The 10,730-nt window shown below is 37.5% G+C and overlaps 1 non-coding gene across 1 annotated transcript; it reads right to left on the bottom strand.

Annotated features, from left to right (window-relative positions):
• Nucleotides 1-4,288: 4,288 nt before the first annotated feature.
• LOC121206689 (small nucleolar RNA R71) lies at nucleotides 4,289-4,394 on the bottom strand. The gene has a single exon (XR_005901832.1). It is a non-coding gene; the product is annotated as a small nucleolar RNA R71 (small nucleolar RNA).
• Between the last annotated feature and the right edge of the window lie 6,336 nt (nucleotides 4,395-10,730).

Below are 10,730 nucleotides of genomic sequence, written 5' to 3'. Positions count from 1 at the left end.
GCATTACTCGATTTATAGATTCCCTATTAGATTTGACTCTAATCCGGCAGATTTATGTCGTCCTATTTTTAGGATTGCATGCAACTCCACTTAATTATGCTAGATCTTCTCTTAAACATGGACTTTTGCTCCACTGAATAAGCACATCAAACTTGGATTAATATCCTGAAAATATTAAAGCAATAAATAAGAGTATAAAATTAAGAACAAGAACAAGTATTTATCGTGTAATTCAGATAATTAAATAATAAGATCCATTGTAGGTTTCATCCTCCCTAGGTGTTTAGGGAGTTTAGTTCATATTAATGGGAGAAAACATCTCAAAAATAGAAAAACCACAAAACATAAAGAAAACCCAAAAAATTTGGAAGAAATTGAAAGGAGATCCTTAGTCTTGAAGGAAATCTTGCTCCCGAGATGACTCCGACGGTGTCTCTTCGAGTATTTTCTACTATCTGCTTTGTGTGCCCCCTTAGGTCATTGATCGTGAGGTTTCATGATATGTTTTAAATATTTATAATTATTCATTCTTGAACTAACTATTATCGTGATGTAGGCAAGTGTACCTATCGAACAGTAGCATAGTTTTAGCAAGACCGGATTGTCGAACCTAAATGAACTAAAAGTACTAGTAATGACTGTCTTTGATAAACCGTAATTTATACATATTTTTACCCAATGTTTAACACATTTTATGGATGATTTCCCATTAGAATTTGTGAATCCGATGCTCCAATGCTTTAATTTCATGTTTTATACTTAGGAGAGCATAGGAGAGTGAAAGGAACGAGAAACGGGCAAAAAACAAAGAAAATAGCCAAAGTACAAAATCAACACGGCCTGGACCTCCTCACACGGGTAGACCACATGGCCGTGCCTAAAGTAATTGTACACGGGCGTGTCTCTACCGAGCCCAAGTTGAGTCCAATTCAGAAAAGGCTAATTTTGAGGGCTCATCGGCATTCCAAAGCCTATACTTTCTAGAGGAGGAAGAAAATAGAGACGGAGAAGGAGGAGTAAGGAATTACTCCAAGGAAACCGATTGATCCATCTCAGAAGCTGGATTCACCATCAAAACTGAAGATCTCTCCTCAATTTCACTTCAGGAGTTTTGGGTTTTCTTTATGTTTTGTATTATTTATTATTATGAGATGTTTTCTTATTTGGTTATGAACTAAAACCCCTAAATACCTAAGGGGAATGAAACCTGAGACGAATCTTGTTATTATTTTTTGAATCGTATGATAAATATTTAACTTGTTCTTAATTATGTGTTCTTAATTCTTGTTTCGATATCCCAGGATACTGATTCAAGACAAGCTCTTATTCAGAGGAGGAATAGACCCTGTCTAAGAGTACATTTGTCATAATTAAACGGAGTTGATTGCGCGCCTAGAAATAAGATGACAAGATTTTGTTGGATTACGGTGAAACCTAATAAGGGGATCCATAGGAACGCTATGATGGGCAAAATCTGGCAAAATCCAGATTAGGGTGAAACCTAATAGCGTTCCTATAAATAGGGTGACAAGATTTTGCCAAATTTTGCCCATCATAGCGTTTCTATGGATCCCCTTATTAGATTTCACCCTAATCCGGTAAAATCTTGTCACCCTATTTCTAGGTGGGCAATCAACTCCGCTTAATTATGACAAATGTACTCTTAGACAGGGTCTATTCCTCCTCTGAATAAGAGCTTATCCTGAATCAGTATCCTAGGATATCAAAGCAAGAATTAAGAACATATAATTAAGAACAAGTTAAATATTTATCATACAATTTAGAAAATAATAACAAGATACGTCTTAGGTTTCATTCCCCTTAGGTATTTAGGGGTTTTAGTTCATAACTAAATAAGAAAACATCTCAAAATAATAAAGAACACAAAACATAAATAAAACCCAAAACTCCTAAAGGGGGAATCGAGGAGAGATCTTCAGTCTTAATGGTGAATCCGGCTTCTGAGATGGATCAATTGGCTTCCTTGGAGTAATTCCTTACCCCCAACTCTATGTGTCTTTTCTTCCTCCTCTAGGGTGTATTTATAGGCTTTGGAATGCCTAAAAGCCCTCAAAATTAGCCTTTTCTGAATTGGACTCAACTTGGGCTCGGTAAGGACACGCTCGTGTGAGATTACTTCAGGCCGTGCTCGAGCCTACCAAATTTACACGGCCGTGTGATCTGCCCGTGTGAGGAAGACTAGGCTGTGTTGATTTCGTACTTTGGCCCATTATCTCCGTTTTTGGCCTATTTTTTGTTCCTTTCGCTCTATGATAAACCTTAATTTATACATATTTTACCCCATGCTTAACGCGTTTTATGGATGATTTTCAATTAGAATCAGTGAATTCGATGCTCCTAATGCTTTAATTTCATGTTTTATACTTAGAAGAGTATAGGAGAGCGAAAGGAACGAGAAACGGGCCAAAAATGGAGAAAATGGGCCAAAGTACGCAATCAATGCGGCCTGGACCTCCTCACAAGGGTAGATCACATGGCCGTGTTAATTTGGCAGGCTTGAGCACTGCCTAAAGTAATCGCACACGAGAGTGTCACACGAGCGTGTCCCTACAGAACCCTAATTGAGTCCAATTCGGAAAAGGCTAATTTTGAGGGCTTTTAGGCATTCCAAAGCCTATAAATACACCCTAGAGGAGGAAGAAAAGAGACACACAGAGTAGGGGGTAAGGAATTACTCCAAGGAAGCAGGTTGATCCATCTCAGGAGTCAGATTCACCATCAAGACTGAAGATCTCTCCTCAATTCCCCCTTCAAGAGTTTTGGGTTTTCTTTATGTTTTGTATTCTTTATTTTTCTAAGATGTTTTCTTATTTAGTTATGAACTAAATCCCCTAAATACCTAAGGGGAATGAAACCTAAGATGAATCTTGTTATTATTTTCTGAATTGTATGATAAATATTTAACTTGTTCTTAATTCTTGTTTTGATATCTCAGGATATTGATGCAAGATAAGCTCTTATTCAGAGGAGGAATAGACCCTGTCTAAGAGTACATTTGTCATAATTAAGCGGAGTTGATTGCGTGCCTAGACATAGGATGACAAGATTTTGCCGGATTAGGGAGAAACCTAATAAGGGGATCCATAAATTTAGTTAATGCAACCCTAGAGTCTTAACTAGAGAAAAGTCTCGGTTATTCAATCTAGGGATTAGACGCTATTAGTCTTGAATAAGGATGATAACATAACTTAGGATTTCTACAGAACAAGTTAAATGAATAAATCGTCCGATTCGGAGCCAGAATAACAAGTACAGTATAGGTGGATTTTTCCTTAGGTATTGCCTTCATTCAATCGATTTTCCCAAAAGTAATTCCCCAGTTCTATTCTCTGTGAGTACTTAGTTTAGATAATTAGTTAGTTAAACCAAACCCTCCTTATTCTTAGGCTAGATAATAAAAAGACAGTACTTTTAGTTCCTTTGGGTTCGACAATCCGGTCCTGCTAAAACTATACTACTGTTCGATAAGTACACTTGCCTACATCGCGATAATAGTTAGTTTAAGAATGAATAATTATAAATATTTAAAACCTATCACGAAACCTCGTGACCAAGTTTTTGGCACTATTGTCGAGGAACTAATATATTAGGAACGCTCAATTTTTATTACTTTAGCCATTTATCTTTCTGGCAATTTAGTTTTATTTTATTATTATTTATTAATTTACTTTTTTCTTTCTCTTGGAAGGTTTTTATAGTTTATGACTAGAAGAAACCCGTCAGGACCACTACCTTTTGACGAAGAAATTGATCACACAGTACGCAGAAACCAAAGAGAAATAAGACGAAGCTTGCGATACACAGAGAACGAGCAAGAAGATGAGACTCAACCCCCAACCGAAGAGATGGCTAAAAACCAAGGCAATCAGCTACCTTCTGCAATTGCGATTAATCAAAATCCTGCTCCACGCACTATGTATGATTATGCTAAACCTTCTTTAATAGGAACTAAATCGTAGACCTACTGTAGCTGCAAATACTTTTGAATTAAAACCTAACACTATTCAAATGATACAACAATTTGTTCAGTTTGATGGTTTGTAGGATGAGGATCCTAACGCTCATTTAGCCAACTTCTTAGAACTATATGATACATTTAAAATTAATGGTGTCTCTGATGATGCCATTCATCGTCGATTATGCCCTTTTTCATTGAGGAACAAAGCTAAACAGTGGTTGAACTCGTTACCACGAGGATCAATTACTACTTGGGAACAAATGACCGAAAAATTTTTACTAAAATATTTTTCGCCGGCTAAAACGACCAAATTACGTAATGATATCTCTTCTTTTGTACAGATGGATTTAGAAACACTCTACGATTCATGGAAGAGATACAAGGATCTTTTGAGAAGGGGCCTTCACCATGGATTACCGCTTTGGCTCCAAGTACAAACATTCCACAATGGTCTGAATCCTTCGTCTCGACAAATGGTTGACGCAGCTGCTGGCGGAACCATCAATAATAAAACACCTGAAGATGCCTATGAGTTTATTGAGGAGATGTCACTGAATAAATATTAGTGGCAAGTCATGAGGACAAAGCCAATGAAAACATCTGACGTTTATAATGTTGATTCGGTCACCATGCTCTCTAATCAGGTAGAACTCTTAAATAAAAAGATTGATGGTTTTATTAGTTCTTCACAGGTTTACCCAGTGATACAGTGCGAAGCAAGTGGCGGTGGAACAAGCCATTCAGAATACCAACCTTATGGCCACAACATGGATAACGAGCAATTAAACTACATGGGTAATAATCCTCGACCTCAAAAAAATCCATATAGCAACACTTATAATGCAGATTGGAGGAACCACCCAAATTTCTCGTGGGGAGGCCAAGAAAATCAAAGACCACAACAGCCTCTAGGCTACCAACAACCACCTTACCAACAGGAAAAGAAGCCGAACCTTAAAGAGATGCTCTCAAAGTTTATTTCGGTGTTAGAGACTCATTTCTAGAACACCGAGATAGCACTTAAGAATCAACAAGCGTCGATCCAAGGGCTCAAAACTTAGATAGGACAGCTTTCCAAATTAATCTCCGAATGACCACAAGGTAGCTTGCCAAGTAATACTAAACCGAACCCAAGGGAATAGCTCAACGCAATTAATACTCAAGATGAAAAATGAGTTTTTAAGCCTGGACCAGAATCGAGGCAAGAAATTGTGGTAAGCAAAGGTCAATGTGAGGTAGATAATAATAAAAACAAAACAGTGAATGTCGAATATAAACCTCGTGTGCCATACCCAACGCGACAAGGAAAGACCATTCAGAAGGACAATTTGGTGAGCTCACACTCCGGGTGGGAGATGAAACAATCACCCTTCAAGCTCGCAGTTCTGGCACCACATCGGAAATTGAAGGTGATTGTCTAAACCATTCTATTAAAATTGACCATATGATACAACCCACTTTGCAGGAGATAAGTCTGAAGGAAGTACATAAGCCACCCTCAAACAATAGTAAAGGATCTATTCATGAAGAACGAAGGCTGCAAATAGAGGAGCTAGAAGAATGGCGAACACATAAACCAAGAACACACGATAAACCGAAACTACACCAATACAAGCTTGATACCTCTCCAAATCAACTTAAAGTTGGAGATAAAGTCTTATTAGATGCAGCAGATCCCCACATTGTCACTACCACACCGAATGAAGAAATCCCTCTTATGGTACTCAGCATTTTTCCATTCAGTACGGTGGAGGTGGGTCATCCCAAGTTCGGCACTTTTAAGGTAAACAACACCTGTTTAAAACCTTATTTTAAGATTGATAGCAAGAATGAGGAGTATAAACTCCTCAAACCACCATGATCATTCAATAGAGAGGTAAGTCAAGCTTAGACTATAAATAAGTGCTTCTCGGGAGGCAAACCGAGCACTAACAACATTAATTTCTTTAAATTTTAGTATTTAACACCTAACTTACTAATAGAAATCTTGAATACAGGTCTTTCCACAGAGACACGGCCAAGCACACGGGTGTGCTTAGGGCCGTGTGAAAATAGGGCAAAAGATTTCCCCAAACACGGGCTACGATAAAATGCCACGACCGTGTGACATGGCCGTGGTCGAACCTGCCAAAGCCACACGGGTATGCGACACGCCCGTGTGGAAGAACCGTGGGTGAACCTGTTAAAATAGCACGGGCGTCCGACACACCCGTGTCTAGTACCCATGGTTGAACCTGTTAAATTAACACGGGTGTGGACCTTGCATACACGAGTGTGGGAGAAGCGAACAAAGCTAGACACGGTCGTTCGAAATGGCCGTGTACACCCACACGCCCAAGGAACACGGGCGTGTACTAAATGTCAGATGCGCCCAAATTTGAAATTCGCGAAACACACGGGCTGAAGTTGGGGAACACGGGCGTGTGCCTTGGCCATATGGCCCAAAATCTATAAATACCCTGCACTATTCACTTTCTTCCCCATTCAAAAACCCTAACCCTAACCGCTGCAACTCCACACGGCCTCCTTGCCACGCCCGTGCACCGCCTCCAACTCTATTTTTTGACGCCCATTCCCCTCTTTCTAGCGTTTGTTCACTCTTTGCTCGTTTATTCTTGCTAATTTCTAGGGCTATCTATCATAACAATATGAAATTTTTCATGTTCCTTTCTTATTTTTATCATACAAATGTTATATCTAGAATAGTTATTATCTTTCTCATGTTAAAATTTTTACTCATTATATGATTTCTCTACTTAATTTTGATTAAGTTAGAAGTAAATATTCATGATTAGAACAATATATATACTCATGCCTTTAGTGTTAACATTTTTCTTCCGTCACACATATTGCATTCAATGAAATTTGTTGCCATTTTTGTGCCATACAATTAATTTCTTTGATTAACTTGTTAGTCTTAGTAGTTGTTGACATTATGATTGTTATTTACAAATCATCTTCATTTTACTTTGATCATTCCTCAAAATGAATTAATGGTTCTTGATCGTAGGTACCATGTCGTCTTCACGTGGTAAAAAGGTTGCTGTCCCTGCTTCCAAGAAATAGAAGGGAGCGGCATCGGAAGGAGGTCATCTCTATTGGCCCCTATGTGACGTGATTGGCTCGACACTTCGGGCTCCTCGACACCGCAGCCCACGAATCATCCTTGATCCTCATTGGCCAGATGTCTCCACAAGGCATCTCGAGCATGCTTAGCATGACAATGATCGAGAGGCGCCGAGGAACCTACCCTCCTCAATATTGTCTCGCCCAATCTACCGAGGAGGAGGCCTACGAGGACATTCCTAATGATGTCCCTTCACAGCACGAGGACCCATCGACTCAGCCACCACTACCCTCTTGTCCAGTTCATGCACTGGCTTCATATGTCGACATCTCTGAGCGCCTCACTCGATTCGAGCAGCAGTGGTTTCAATGATTTGACAACATTGTTGCTACTTTACAACAGATTTGTCAGGACCTCTACATCTTATCGCCAGTCCCACCTCTCGAACCATCCAACGATAAAGATGTTTAAAAATATTTGTTTATTATTTTATTTTTTTTAAAACTACTTTTTATTTTTATTAGATTTTAGAATTTTATTTTTAATTATTAATTTCGGTTATTCCTTTTTGAGTAATTATTCTTCCTAATATCCTCTAAAAAGTTTCTGATTTTATCACATTTATATAGAGCTCTTAAGCTCATCATCGCATAGGAACTAAAAACTCCACCGGGAAAGGTTCTCCACGACTGCCATGTCCTGATCGACCGCGACCATAGCTACCACTAGATATAATATTCTTTTGGCGTAGGACCTATGGCCTAATGAACCTCTACGACCGTCGGAGTATCCTCCTCCACTCTCGAACCGATTACTCTCCAGAACTTCAGTTCGAGGAATTCATCATACAGGAAGTTTCACTTCTCCTCCTATCTTATTTTTATATAATAATATCTATCTTTGTACATTGAGGGCAATGTGCATCTTAAGTGTGGGGGGAATACCTATTTCATTATTAGAAAAATCCCTGAATAATTACCTTGTTCTCTTGAAGAGCTCTCATATAATATTTGGGACAAATTTGAATTGATTTATGATTTTGATTGATATATCTTGAATTAAAACATAGGCATTTATGTATTGATTGTTTAAACTTTAAGACATTAGAGAATCAAGCACGATAAGTTGATTTTTAAGAATTTAAAATTATAGGTTTACTTTGAATTGGAATTCACGAGTCTAAAGATCAAAAAACCATAACTTTTGTGAGATTTTTGAGCCTTTTGAGCATCTATTAATTTTTTCATGCTCACTTTTATTATTGCTTTGAATGCGTCAGTATTGAACTGTCATTCTAGAACTCGCTTGATTATGCAAGTCGAGACCACACCATTTTTGATATGTCAAAATGATTAAGGCACGTAGGATTAACCCACTCATGCCATGAAAAGCCTACCTCCACAATTAACACCTAGTGAACCCCCTTGAGCCTAACAAGCCATTTCTTGTATTACCCTTAATATTAACCTTTAACCCATTATTGTTGAAATCCCCTAAATTAATTTAAGCCCTATTTTTGTCGAGATTTGAAATGAAATTGTTGCTTAGCTATGTTTTATTCTACTCTGTAATTTAACTTGTTCTTAAAAATGTATACATATTAGTAGTGATATTCTGTTTGAAAGCTTTAGAAGTTAAATTTCTTAGTCTGAGAAGAAGCTCTATTGTACGCAAGTGATGATTAACTCTTTTTCTAGTTAGGTGATTTTTCAATTCAATCTCGATTCTAACCCTTTATTTCAACTTGTGACCACACTCCCTAACCAAACCTCGTTACAACCCTCTAAAGACCTTTTGATTGATGTATCATTTTAAATTATAGTGGTGGAGATTTGATTTTCATGCAAGCTTATGGTAAAAACTTTTCATTATTGACTATTGAATGCTTCGTTTATTGTCCTTAAACACCTCGAGTGATTTGAGTGAATCTTTAGTGAGGATGTGAAACTTTGTGATATTCTGAATAAAAAATAATTACTTAGATGAGAGGAGACACCTATGTTTCCATGATTAAATACTCAACTTAGAGTGTTTGGAACTTTTATGTTCTTTTAGTTGAATTCTCAATGTATGATTGTTTATGGATTATTTTGAGATATTATCGATAGGAATTATAAGTTGAGAAGAATTTATTTTAATTATAAGTTGAGAATTTGATTGAGGACAAGCAAATGCTTAAGTGTGGGGGTATTTGATAAACCATAATTTATACATATTTTACCCCATGCTTAACGCCTTTTATGGATGATTTTCCATTAGAATTGGTGAATTTGATGCTCCTAATGCTTTAATTTTATGTTTTATAGTTAGGAGAGTATAGGAGAGCATAGGAGAGCAATGAAAGAGAAACGGGCCAAAAACGGAGAAAATGGGCCAAAGTATGAAACCAACATGGCCTGGACCTCCTCACACGGATAGATCACACGGCCGTGTCAATTTGGCAGGCCTGAGCATGGCCTGAAGTAATCGTACATGGACGTGTCACACGGGCGTGTCCCTACCGAGCCCAACTTGAGTCCAATTCGAAAAAGGCTAATTTTGAGGGCTTTTAGGCTTTCTAAAGTCTATAAATACACCCTAGAGGAGGAAGAAAAGAGACACACAGAGTAGGGGGTAAGGAATTACTCCAAGGAAGCCATTTGATCCATCTCAGAAGCCGGATTCACTATCAAGACTGAAGATCTCTCCTCAATTTCCCCTTCAAGAGTTTTGGGTTTTCTTTATGCTTTGTATTCTTTATTATTCTGAGATGTTTTCTTATTGAGTTATGAACTAAATCCCCTAAATACCTAAGGGGAATGAAACCTAAGACGAATCTTGTTATTAATTTCTGAATTGTATGATAAATATTTAACTTGTTCTTAATTATGTGTTCTTAATTCTTGTTTTGATATCCCAGGATATTGATGCAAGATAAGCTCTCATTCAGAAGAGGAATAGACCCTGTCTAAGAGTACATTTGTCATAATTAAGCAGAGTTGATTGTGCGCCTGGACATAGGGTGACAAGATTTTGCCGGATTAGGGTGAAACCTAATAAGGGGATCCATAGATCGAGTTAATGCAGCCCTAGAGTGTTAACTAGAGAAAAGTCTCGGTTATTCAATCTAGGGATTAAACGTTATTAGTCTTGAATAGGGATAATAACATAACTTAGGGATCTCTACCGAACAAGTTAAATGAATAAATTGTCTGATTCGGAGCTAGAATAACAAGTACTGTCTAGGTGGATTTTTCCTTAGGTATTGCCTTCATTCAATCGGTTTTCCCAAAAGCATTTCCTCAATTCTATTCTCTGTGAGTTCTTAGTTTAGATAATTAGTTAGTTAAACCAAACCCTCCTTATTCTTAGGCTAGATAATAAAAAGACAGTCATTACTAATACTTTTAGTTCCTTTAGGTTCGACAAACCGGTATTGCTAAAACTATACTACTGTTGATAGGTATACTTGCTACATCGCGATAATAGTTAGTTCAAGAGCGAATAATTACAAATATTTAAAACCTATCACAAAACCTCGTAATCACTCTCCTATGCTTTCCTAAGTATAAAATATGAAATTAAAGAATTAGGAGCATCGAATTCACCAATTCTAATGGGAAATCATCCATAAAATGCGTTAAGCATGGGGTAAAATAAGTATAACTTACGGTTTATCAAATATGCCACACTTAAGCATTTGCT

The sequence above is a fragment of the Gossypium hirsutum genome, chromosome A01 (assembly GCF_007990345.1).
Source record: "Gossypium hirsutum isolate 1008001.06 chromosome A01, Gossypium_hirsutum_v2.1, whole genome shotgun sequence".
NCBI lineage: Eukaryota > Viridiplantae > Streptophyta > Magnoliopsida > Malvales > Malvaceae > Gossypium > Gossypium hirsutum.
This window is presented reverse-complemented; position numbering and strand designations above follow the sequence as displayed.